Genomic DNA, 13,086 nt, shown 5'->3' on the forward strand with positions numbered 1-13,086 from the left:
TTTATGGTCTAAAGTCAGATTTCCCATTTGAAGTTATGTCCTTCATTTCTACATCAGGATTTGGGGCATACATGCAGTACTTAAAATGTGATTGTTTATAAGCAGATTCTGGACTTCATTTGTTCTAACTGTGGATGATGTCTAGGCTTTAAAATAGATACTCTTAGTTTAAATAGCAAAATCTTATTTTCAGAGAAAAATGTAAAGGAAATGCTGTTTTCATGGAATACAAGGAAGTAGAAACTAGTAATTTCACGTTTGAAACCGAAGTCTTAATGCAACCTTTTATATTTCAAATGTTTTCTTATCAGTTAAAAAAAACCTTAAATATGCAATTTTCCTCTATATAATCTTCAGTTTAAAGATAAAAAGAAACTGAGTTTATCTCCTTTTTTCATGTTATAGAAAGTTAAGGGATTGACCGATTTCCTTGTGTTAATCTCTATCATTTTTAAAAAAAAATTTATTGAAGTGTAGTTGATTTATAATGTTAGTTTCAGGGGGACAGCAAAGTGATTCAGTTATACATAAACATACATATGTATTTTTTCTTTTCAGATTCTTTTCCATTATATGTTATTACAAGAAATTGAATATAGTTCCCTGTGCTAGCCAGTCGATCCCTGTTGTTTATCTGTTTTATATACATTAATGTGTGTCTGTTGATTCCTAACCTCTAAAAATTTATCCCTCCCCACTCTTTCCCCTTTGGTAATGATAGTTTGTTTTCTATGTCTGTAAGTCTGTTTTTGGTTTGTAAATAGAATTTGTATCTTTTTTTTCAGACTTCACATGTAAGTGATATCGTATGATGTTTGTCTGTCTGACTTACTTCACTCAGAATAATAATCTCTAGGTTCATCCATGTTGCTGCAAATGGCACTGTTTCATTCTTTTTTATGGCTAAGTAATATTCCATTGTATATATATATACCATCTTTTCTTTATCTAGTTATCTATTGATGGGCATTTAGGTTGTTTTCATATCTTGGCTATTGTAGACAGTGCTGCTGTGAACATAGGGGTTATATATCTTTTCAAATTATAATTTTCTCCAGATACATGTCCAAGAGTGGGACTGCTGGATCATATGGTAAATCTATTTTTAGTTTTTTAAGGAACTTTCATACTGTCCTCCATAGTGGCTGCACCGATTTACATTCCCAGCAACAGTGTAGGTAGACACCAGCATATATCATATTTTCTAAATGTATACTTATAAATATACATACTTTTCTTTAATCTCTGTTTGGGACACAAGAATCCATCAGATCTTCCAAGCACAATATCAGAAAGTCTTTGTAGATATCATGCTTTTCTCGTGTTAGATCCAGTTTGGCCATTCTGCTTTTTTCCCACATATCCCTTTCTCATCAATTCCATTGTCAATGCCTTCTTTCAAAGTTTTAATACTTCTCTCCTGTATGATAGAAATTACTATTATATGATCACTCTGACTCCACTGAGGATGTCTTCTGTATTGTCCTCCATAATATCACCAAAGTGAGAGTTTAAAAATTAGCATTTGAGATATGATCATTCATGAGTAAAATGTCAAATATAATTTAAGGGAATTAGATGTAAGATTGGGTTTTGCTTTCACAAGTACTTAATTGGAAGAATACATTTTTGTAACCTTTCAATTAGCCCTATTTTAAAGCAAGTTTGAGTCAATCATTACATGAGGTAATGGGACAAAATTAGATTATTAGAGTAATTAGAGAAGATTCTGATGTTTCAAGGAAAATTGAATGAAATTCTTTGAATGATAGATACTTGCCACCATTAAAGCTCTTCATGGCATTTGTCACTTTAGAAACTGACCACCTAACTATGCTAACCTAACCTCTTCAGCATTTAGTTTCAAAATATATTATTATAAATAAATATCTTTCCCATCATTAGCCAGTAAGAGCCTCTTCAAATTGGCTCTTTAATCATTTTGACATAACTGTAATAATCTTTGAAGGCTTCTTTGCTGTCTGATATGGAGACATTTTACTCTCATTTTTACATTTCCTGCTTCAGGTCTGAATTGGCTGTTTCTTTATGGAGTCTGTTTCTTTTAATGATAAATAATAATTCAAGACTGCAGTCTGGGAATTAGGAATGCTTATTGCAGCTGGACTGCATCCTTAACTATGCATTCAGCAAAGTACAGTAGAAATGAGCATCCCAGTAGCATGAGTTCATATAGGTATTTCCAATTCAGTAAGTTAAGTTTTTAAACTTAATTCTTTTCTATATTACAACCATATTTCCTTTCTTCCACTCTAAAAAAATCCTCATTCTCAGTATCACAAGTGATGATAGTTAGAATAAATCATAATTTATTCATTTGCTTTATACAACATTAGACATCCAGTGAGCTCAGAATAACAGTATTATAACTACCACCTCCAGTATAATTAACAAGGATAGTTAAAATTATTCTTTTCATAAAAGCTCTCCTCCTTTTTTCCATAATTTAAAAACATCTGAGCACATAGCTATTCAAATAATACTCTCTCCGTTTTAACCTTCATTTAGTCTTAGTAAGATCTGCAAATATCCATAGGTTTAATGCTGGTGACCAGTCCTTATGGTAATGTTTTATAATCACTTTAGTAGTCTGAAGTGCATTCTCTAGTGAATTCCTCTGGAAGCACTCATGGGAGCAATATTTCCTTAGTTCTTTTATGAGACAACAGTTTGGACTTTCAGAGTTGAAATCAGTTTTGCTGGGTATAAAACTGTCACTTTTCCCCCTTGCATATTTATATTACTCTATTTTCTTCTACTTAAAATTTATTGTCAGAAAGACTGATAATGAAATAATTTCTTTCTCTAATAGGTCAAATTATATTTTTTACCTAATGTCAAATTATTATTTTTTCTTTTTTTCTTTGAAGCCCAGTATTTCTTATCATTGGTTCTTTTGGAACTGTACTCATGTAAGTGATATGCTTTTTCAATATGTAATTTTAATTCTTCTTTATATAAAAGAAGTTTCCTGAATGGGAATTTTTAGCGTTTCCTTTTCTTTCCCTCTTACCCCACCTTGGGCTACTATTACTGCTTGTTGGGCTTTCTTTCTTGGCCTTCCTTTGCCTATCTTCAGTATTTATCACTTTCTAATTATTATTATTTTTTAACCTCTTCTTTCATTTATCTCTGGTTTTTACAATTTTTCAATTTTTTACCTTCTATTTTTTCTAAGGTGTTACCTATGTTTGTTTGTGTTTCCCTAATTCATTTTTATTTCTGTGAAAAACAGTTTCTTTTACTTCTTTTTTTTTCCCCTGAGGTCTATCAATATGCTTGAGGGTTTTTTATGTTGTTTTTAATGTTGTTTTTTATGTCTTCAGTAATTTTTAATGTACTTTATCTCATTTTGAATTAGCCTGTTATAGTTCATCTATACTGTATTTTGGCATCCATTTTTCATATAAAAACTTTGTATAGAATTTGACCTCAATACTTTTTATTTCCTATTTTGATGAAAAATTATTTGTATTTTGAATTTTTAGTAGGAGTTCTGGTTCTGAGAGACTTTCTAAACTTCTCTAAATTCCTTTTATTTTCATCTAATACCAAAACTATAGAAGCTTGCTTTCTAAGATTTCCTGGTTTTGTTTTCTCCCCACTTTTCTCTGAGGGTTGTTTTTCCTTCATCTCTATTTTTATTGTCCTGCTCAATTTTGATTCCACTGCAGGCAGTTTCTGCCCAGCCTAGGAGATCTAACTGGTCAGTTTTTAGATTTCCAGATGTCAAACTGCTGTAGTCTTCTCAAATTATTTTCTTGTGGGCCCCTCAGCTCACCTCGTATTGGATTTGACAAAAACACTAACAGTTTCAGCAGCTGTTTTCAAACTGCAATTCTAGTTTTTCAGCATGTTGCATATTTTGAGGTTCTTTTCTTAGTTCTGTCAGACAATTTGTTGCTTGTCTCTGCTTTCTCATGCACGGATGCTGATATAATACGGGTCCTCAACCAATTACATTTTGAAGTTTATGGGGATACCTTGTTGCCTCGATTTGTTATAAATATTTCCTATGAGTTTTGGATATACTATCTAGCTGTTTTGTGTGTTTTACTATCCCATTGGTTGCTCAGTCTTTATAAGAATCAAAATTTATTTTTGCTATAGCCATCCTTCCACAATCTCCTCTTCCTAATTTTTTTGACAACACAGCATAGTGGTTAAGAGTACTGACTCTAGAATCAAACCACCTATGTTAATCCCAGGGAACTCTACCACTTATAAACATTGTTACCTTAACACACTCCTGGACTCAAAAATTATGATAAGAATACAATTTGTCTTAAAGGATAATTATAGGATAACATGAATTAATATTTTTAAAGCACTCATAATTTTTCCTGGTACTTGATTACCAGAATATGTGTGTCTTAAATAAATTTTAGTATTAATATATATTAGTCACTTAAAAATTCAACTAATATTACAAAACACAAGAAGATACCATCAATGCCATTTCTTTATTACCTTTTAAAAATTGTAATTCATATTCTAGTTGATTTGATACATAGGGTTGTTTTGTCTATGGAACAGGCCACTGAGTCAGTGAACGGTTGGGTGAATAAACTAAATTGCTAATAGTTAAAACAGAAAAGATTTATATAGGAGAATAAATCTTAAATAAGTTTCATAATTTCCTAGCAACAAAGACCTACTTAGGTTACTGATGCTTTAAGTATTATTATTCAAGGAAAGAATTGTTAACCTCCTAAAGTTATTTAGGTATTGACTTGAAGGATAAAATGATGAACATTCAGGATCTCTTCAGTCCTTATGATTCATGTGTCATCTGTCAAATTTAAATGGCTCCCTAACAGTTTCATCCTTAATGTCACTATACAGAAAATGCAACCAGCTGTTGCCTATTTCCAGGGACCCACAGAAAATGGTTGTAGTTTGTAATAGGAGAAATTTAGGTTTGATATAAGGAAGAACTTTATGAATGTGAAAGAAATTCATGAATGTGTAGTTTAGGAAATGAGACTGTAGACTCCCCTTCTGTTGGCCTATTGAAGAATAGGATAATTATTATAGGATATATTGGGATGGTTCTTTGATAATCACCATTTATTAAGAAAATAATAATAATACTAATAACAATAAAATAGTAATAAAGAGGGCTATTATCCATTAATAAGCTTTATTAATTATAATAATATGCAAAGGTTAAATAAGTATGGAGAACGAGGAAAAAGCATAAGCATTCTATGAAAGCTCATAGAAAACTATCAGAGGGACATTTGGAAAAGAAGATATAAAATAGTTTTAAAAGAGACTAGCTTTGTAAGCATGTGAATTTAGAGGAATGAAAGCAAGCCAGTTACTTTAACAAGGACCATAAATGTCTTGTTAGAGAAAAGCATGGTGAATCAATCAGAGTTATTGTGCTGGCTAATATGTTGTCTTTGAATTGGTTTCTCCATTGTTGGCCTATCGAGGTTAATTTTGTGTGTGTTTGTACTTACCACAGGTTATTGGTTTGTCTTCTCATCCACAGCAGAGTTCAAAATGAGCACCGCTTCCCCACAGAGCAAGTGCTCTGAGCAATGGAGCAGATCACCTGCCTCCGGATTTTCTTTCTACTATCAGGTGTGTTGCTCCACATGAGGCCAAGAGTTTGGACTCTTTGCACTGAGAAAATACAGCACTGAAATTTAAAATATTAGCATGTGGTATGAATAGCAGTCACTTCTCACTGTGGCTGCATCTGGTTCTCTTCTGCATGATATGCTGCCTTCAAGCTCAGGATAAAGGGGTCAATTTCTGTTACTTGCCGCTAAATCTCTTCCCTTCATTTTAGTTTCCAAATGCCAGATTTACAATTATGGCCATGATAAACCTGCTAACTTCTGTGGCTTAGAATTCCAGGCATGTCCCATGGCGCAGATGATGAAAGAATAATGAGGATATGTGAAATAGAGCAGTGGGGATTGGCAAGTAATTCCAACTCACAAAATTGCTAATTTTAAATATTTGTTCTGAATTTGCCATGATGTTCAGAGGTATGGGACACTCCAGCACCAGGAAATATGTAAGACTATAATTTTACATTTTCACACTCAATCTGCTACCAATATATTATGTGAGCGAGTACTTTTGTCTGATAATGTTGATGGAATTGTGACATGAGCTTTACTGATGTAAGCCTTACACATTTGAGTGAGTAATAAGAAAGAGAATCAATGATTTGCAAAATGTCAAAATATTTTTGCCACATCAATATTTTGAAATATGTCTTATAGTTGAGATGTGTTGAACACTTTATATTTCATCATCAGTGGTTGATGTTGGTCACATTTTGCATGTGACTTAATTCAATAAGATGCAGCAGACTCAGAACATTTCTTATTGTCACTGCAAAGCCAGACTAATTAAATTTTTTGTCCCTCATTATTAGTATTCATGACTATTTCTCAGTTTCAGCTTTGAAAATTAAGTAAGAACATTGGATACTAATATAATGGCAATTGATTTTTCAAAATGTTGTCATTCTAGAAAATATAGCATATTTTTTTTTTAGTTTCTTCATGTCCATTGCTTGAATTAAAATTAATCTTTGTATTTCCTATGGAGGGCCAGGGAGTAAACAATACTTTTATTGTTTTCTATTGAAGATAATTAATTGAATTTGTCTTTCCTTCTTATCATGAATTAGCAAAAGATTGGTACTTGAGAACTTGTCATATCATTTTTACACATATCACATGCTTTAGAAATTTAAAAAAAAAAACCAAACAACCCAGTTAAAAAATGGGTATAAGACTTGAATAGACATTTTTCCAGAGAAGACATACAGATGCCCAACAGACACATGAAAAGATGCTCAACATCATTTATCATCAGAGAAATGCAAATCAAAACCTCAATGAGATATCACCTCACACCTGTCAGAATAGCTATCATCAAAAAAAACCCACAAATAACAAATGTTGATGAGAATGTGGAGAAAAGAGAGCCCTCATACACTGTGGGTGGGAATGTAATCTGATGTGGCTACTATGGAAAACAGTATAGAGATTCCTCAAAAAACCTAACATAGAGCTACCATATGATCCAGCAATTCCACTCCTGGCCATATGTCTGAAGAAAACAAAAACACTAATTTGAAAAGACACATGCATCCTAGTGTTCATAGTGGCATTATTTACAATAGTTAATTTATGGAAGCAACCTAAATGTCCCATGAACAGATGACTGGATAAAGAAGATGTGCTGTATATAAATACACAATGGAATACGACTCAGCCATAAAAAGAATGAAATTTTGCCATTTGTGACAACATGGATGGACCTAGAGGGGATTGTGCTTAGTGACACAAGTCAGAGAGTGACAAATACTGTATGTTATCACTTACATATGCAACCTAAAAAATAAAACAAATGAATGAATATTAAAAAAATAAATAAAAATGAGACATATGAAGTCCATGTAGAAACAAGAACAGTATTCTAACCTTATGTGAAGGAAGTCTGACCATAAAATTTGCACTTAGCATAATGGTAACCATATAAAACACACACACACAAATGTTATAAGGGAGTATGTAAAAATGAAAAATAGTTGCAATAGTGGGATATGAGATTACTGCATCTAGACTTTGAAAAACTTTCTTTACTGCCTTTATAATTGAGAAGTAAATTTATTAAAATTTGGGAAAACTAAATAAAAAAGAATATATCAGAAAATTATTTGCTATAAGAATTATTTGCTATGTGAGTATATGTGTTTATATAAACACTCCCATACATGGTATACATATTCATACACAATTTCTAAGGGAAAATAGTTATGTCTTTCATAGCAAATTATAATTTGCATAAGCATAAATAATAATAAACAAAAAATGTACTGTAAACTTAAGCTATTAGGATTCAATTTAATTTCTTTCATGCATAAATAACTAGGAATATTTTGGTATAAAGCTAAAATGTGGTTGATGGGAAGTTGGTTCAATATAATTTATTAGAGAGTTTTGCAGTGGTGAGATAACACTCTATAGTTCTTCCAGGCAAAATTTTAAAGGTAGTAAAGATCTTTGCAATTTCCTAGCACCAACATGCACTCACTGATACCCCAGCCCCTTTTGGTACATGTTTTAAAAGGCATTATTTTCCTGTGATAATTTCTTTTCTCAGGGCAATTGACCCAGGTCTCAATTCACCTGGAACTACCGTTTCTGTTTTGAGCAGAGGTTCAATCTTCCTAGGCAATGATCCAATAAATGAGAATTCAATATCAGTTCATACCTTCTAACTCACTTACTTGGGCATTAAGATGACCACTTACCCATCATTTAAAGTTTATTATCATCTTCAGTTTCCTCTTCATCAAAATTACATGTACTAGAGTAACTAGGAACAGCATGAGCCCCATGCCTGGCAACTTACTATGTGGTAAGCTCATTGCTATCAGCTTTACCTATTGTATTTCTCAAGATTCTTTCAAATGCAAGCTTAATATTTAACTTATGCAAAAATGAAGGGAATTTATTGGCTTACTAAACAGCAGAGTCCATGTATGAATTCAGACATAGCTGGATCCAGGGGCTCAAGCAATGATATTGGGACCACCTTTTAACTTTCATTCTATCTTTGTTTTGGTTTCATTCTACAGGAAGTCTCCATCTACATGGTTAGGAAGATGGATGCCTAAAGCCACAGATGCAGATCCTCCCAGTGGCTACATGTAAGTAAATATAATTATATATATAAATGAGTAATATAGCATTTTATGTCTTAAATCATTTGATACTCATAACAACCCTTATGAGGCAAACACATCTCAACTTTGGATGTGAGGAAACTGGAACACAGAGAAGTCTAACTTTCTCAAGGTCACACAGCTCCACAGTGGTGGGCCCAGGTTCCCAATCCAAAAAGTCTGACATTAGAATTGATGCTTTTTACTACTCCACTATACTCTGCTTGGCCAGTGTCTAAATAGAAGTACAGAGAAGGTCTTGATTGCTCAGCAGTATTTATGTCCTGTACTGGAAATGATCACTCTGTGGCTGGATCTTAAAATCATGCTGAGTGAAACACACCAGGTTAAAAGAGTTTACATAGAATTCTCAAAAATGGAAATTGATCTAGAATTACAAAGTAAAACAGTTGTTATCTGGGGCTGGGTGGCATAAGAGATGGATAGCAAAGGGAAGAAAGAACTTTTGGGAAAATTTCCGAAATATCTTGAGTTTGGTGGTAAGTAAAAGAATGCATATTAACCACATTTACCAAACTTGAAATATTTAAAAGTGTCCGGTTTATTGTGTATAAATTATACCTCAGTACATTTGTTAAAAAAGAATACATGTATGTAGCAAATCAACAGAGTTACAAGCAGTAGAAAATTGAGAATAAAAATAAAAATAAGGGAACAAGGAAACTACCGTCTTCTGATCAGCCATTAAACAAAGAAAAAAAAATTGGAAATTAAAAACATTCCCCCATACATAATATAGATTTGTAGAATTTATATAGGGATCTTCCATTGTCAATAATTTATAGACATCTTTGTCTTCTGCATTAACTTAGATATTAATTTCCCTTTTTTGACAAAATAATAAAACAATTTGAAAAATTTCTAACTTACTGTTCTAGGTACCAACATCGTAATGGGTTGTTGGAGTTATTTCTTAATAGATGGGTATATTCCCTTGGCCTAGTGTAATCATTTTCTAGTTCATAGTGAAAGGAATAAATTATAATACAGATAAGACCATGAATCCAGCAGAGAATACAGTGTATCCAGTTCATAAATTTGTGCACACATAAGACAGTATTATAGTTGTAAAATATGTATAGTGGATCCACCTTTTCTCAGATCATGACATATTTACAAATTGTAATTTCCTCTAGAGATGTACCGTGACTAAATTATCGTCTGCTTTTGCTCCAATGCCTCAAGGAAAGAAATACATCTAATTCATCTTGGTTTAGACTGTACTAGTGAAATACGTAAACTCAGTTCTTTTCCTATAAATTTCATTCCTTGTAAACACCAAAGCAAATATGGAAAATTGATCTTTACCAGTGTAGAATGCATAATCTGCAAACTTGGAAATGATATTAAATACAAAACTGAATATTTTAGGAAAATCTTTGTCATGAGGTCACATTATCCACACTCAAGAAAATAAGATTTATACAAATTCCTGTAAACTAGTGGGTATTGAATTTTCTACAACAGGAAATCATGAATGTATAATTATAGCTATGACTAGCTTCTTGTCTACTGAGGCCTATGCTAGCATGCAAATTTAGCTACTCAGTTAATTATACGGTAGGCACAGATTAGACACATATGGAGTGTGAATTTATGGAAAAAGAACATATTTGGTTTGAGAGAGAATTCCATATGACTCTCTACAAAGCAGTGATTCACAGGATTTTACAAAGGAACTCAGGAGTTTGCTTATTCACATTCACCTCCCCTCCCCTTCTCTCACTCCCTGCATTTCTAGCATATCTTCTACAACATGACAAATACATTAATTCATCATCTGAACTAACACTTCCCACGTGGGATAACTAGTGCAGCCAACATTTGAGTGCCTTCCATGTGCCAGATGGTAAGAGATTTTTATATTCATTAACATGGATAGAGTTTTTACAGCAAAGTATTTTGTAACATAGTAACTCATTTACTCCTCCAAACACCATGTAAAGTAGGTGGTATTGACACCATCTCACAAATGATGAAACAGCTTGTAATCGGTAGGGAAGGGAGTAAAATTGTGGTCATCTGTGTCCAGTGTCTGTGTTACTCTCCTGCACTACCCTGTCCCAGATTATGCTGTGCTCTTACATGTATTGTCATCGTGTAACTCATACAATAATGTCATCACGCTCACTGGAGGCTGCTGTGTCCAGTGTGCAGAACACAGGACTTGGAATAAGGATATCAGTACTTGAGATGTGGCCTTCCCACTTGCTGTATGATCTTATAACAAATTGCTTAGTCCCTCTTAGCTCGATTTTCTTATCTATCTCATGGGAACAATCACTGCTTTGCCTCTCATTTAGCAAAGTCCTAGAAGTTGAAGAAAACACTTGGTGTTAAAACACAATGCAACCCTTAGGGCTATATTAATGTAACATAGCTATGTTTATTTCTTACCAGGTAGCCCATGTGAATACCTCTAATTGTTTAAATATTGTTCTGAACAGAAACTTACCCCCTGTAGGGGCAATGTTGAAACTTTGTTACTTTTTTTTTTTTTTAAGGGATTAAGTGCTCTGAACCCATCAGAGTTTTTCACTAAAGCTTCATCTTCTTATTTATACTCTCTGGGTTAAGCGAGATGTCCAGTTTTAAGTATAATACTCTAGAAATGGCATGACCAGTATAGAGTATTATGATTTGTTCAATTATTATTTTGTATTCTATCATATACATACCAGTTGTGCTGGATAACATTTCTATTAATTAAATAAAGCTCAAATTTTTAAATATTTTGGCAATCTCATCTGAGGGACAATGGATTTTGAACTTGTTGCCAACAGAAAAATCAAATTTTCCTTCATAGGAACTGCTGATGTTAAACTATATGTAGTTTTATCCCTCTTATAGATAATGGTTTGGGTGGTAGGACAGTGTAATTTGGGGAAGGATCTGTATAGATTCTCAGTTTTATTCTGGATACTTAAAAATTTTTTTTTCTTATTTTTTGGCCATAGGCCCAAGTTTGGCCTCAGCAATGTGAATTGTAGAAATCCAAATAACTCAAACAGTCTTTACATAAATAATAAGTAGAAGGACTGCTTCTTCTTCCTCTTCTTCTTTTTTTTTTTTTAATGGAGGTACTGAGAATTGAACCCAGGACCTCGTGCATGATAAGCGTACACTGTACCACAGAGCTATATCCCACCCTCCTGACTGCTTCTTATCTAGTCTTTTTCCTCCCTAATAAAGGCAATGGTATTTATATGCAGCATCTTCTACTGTCTTCCAACCAGCAAACCATGAAGAGCAATAACAAGCTAATTTTATAGCCAGTCGTTTGCGAATTCTTCCATGTGTAGTGTTTGAACTAGAGTCAAGGGAGTGAAAGGGGAAGCACATTCCATTTCTTACAAGGACAGCAGTAAAATTCTTACTACCTTTTAAATGGCTTGCCTACAAAGACTGTGCTTAGTGGTAAACCATTTCACTTTCTTTTCCCTCCTTAAGAAATAATAAACTGGGTTTTCTTTTAGAGTTTATTCTTTGCAGTTCTGGTGGGAAAATGTTCATTATATTACCATGTGACCATGCTGGAGAAAGCATCTCCAGATCCTGCATTTCCTTTTTCGGTAAAGTCTTTAAGAATCACTACCCAATGTACAGAATTGCTCACTAAACCAACCTGAATTTTTTTTGTGAGGTTTTAATGATTAACAGTAACACAACTTCTTTTATGCCATGGCGCACATGACAGGAAGGGGGTATCTGAGGTGGAGGCTAAGTCTGTGATTTGGCTGCAAATGATAAGGAAAAATCTCTGCTGAATTATTCAGGCTTATTCTCTTGAGAAAGATTCACCAGAAATGATAAACTACTATAAAAACCTAATGAAAATGGTGTACACAAATAATTAAGAACATTTTAGAAATCATATATCCATTCAGAATAGCTATTAGCTCTGCTGTCGACTGGATAATATTCACTGTATCATATTCACTGAAATGATCAGAAGGAAACTGTGAAAAAATTATATAGAGTCAATCAAGATAGGATGGCAAATAAAATATGACCATATGGTTAATAATATAATTTAAAGGACTAAGCCTTTTTTAAAAGCTGCTGGCAAAAATTAAAACAAAATTCCCTTTTGTGTATTTGTAGTTGGAATAATGGTTCCATGCCCCAGCTCTGGGGAATTTGGGACTATGTTACCTTATATGGTGAAAGCACTTTTCGGGTGTGATTAAATTAAGCATCGAGATGGGGAGGTTATCCTGGATTATCTGAGTGGGCCCAGTGTCATCACCAGGCTCCTTTTAAGGGAAAGAAGGAAGCAAGAAAGTCAGAGAAGTTGTGGACGCAGAGGTCTGAGTGATGAAATTGCTGAATGTAATGAT

At 33.3% G+C, this 13,086-nt stretch overlaps 1 long non-coding RNA gene across 2 annotated transcripts in view; it reads left to right on the forward strand.

The window, feature by feature from the left end:
- Window positions 1-13,086, forward strand: part of LOC105093636 (uncharacterized) — a 697,614-nt gene that overhangs the window by 416,393 nt on the left and 268,135 nt on the right. For both annotated transcript variants that reach the window (XR_010377608.1, XR_010377607.1), the window contains 3 exons: window positions 5,495-5,613; window positions 8,639-8,710; window positions 10,488-10,595. This is a non-coding gene — a long non-coding RNA (uncharacterized LOC105093636). The remainder of the gene's footprint in view (window positions 1-5,494; window positions 5,614-8,638; window positions 8,711-10,487; window positions 10,596-13,086) is intronic.

Source organism: Camelus dromedarius, chromosome 1 (genome assembly GCF_036321535.1).
Source record: "Camelus dromedarius isolate mCamDro1 chromosome 1, mCamDro1.pat, whole genome shotgun sequence".
Taxonomy (NCBI): domain Eukaryota; kingdom Metazoa; phylum Chordata; class Mammalia; order Artiodactyla; family Camelidae; genus Camelus; species Camelus dromedarius.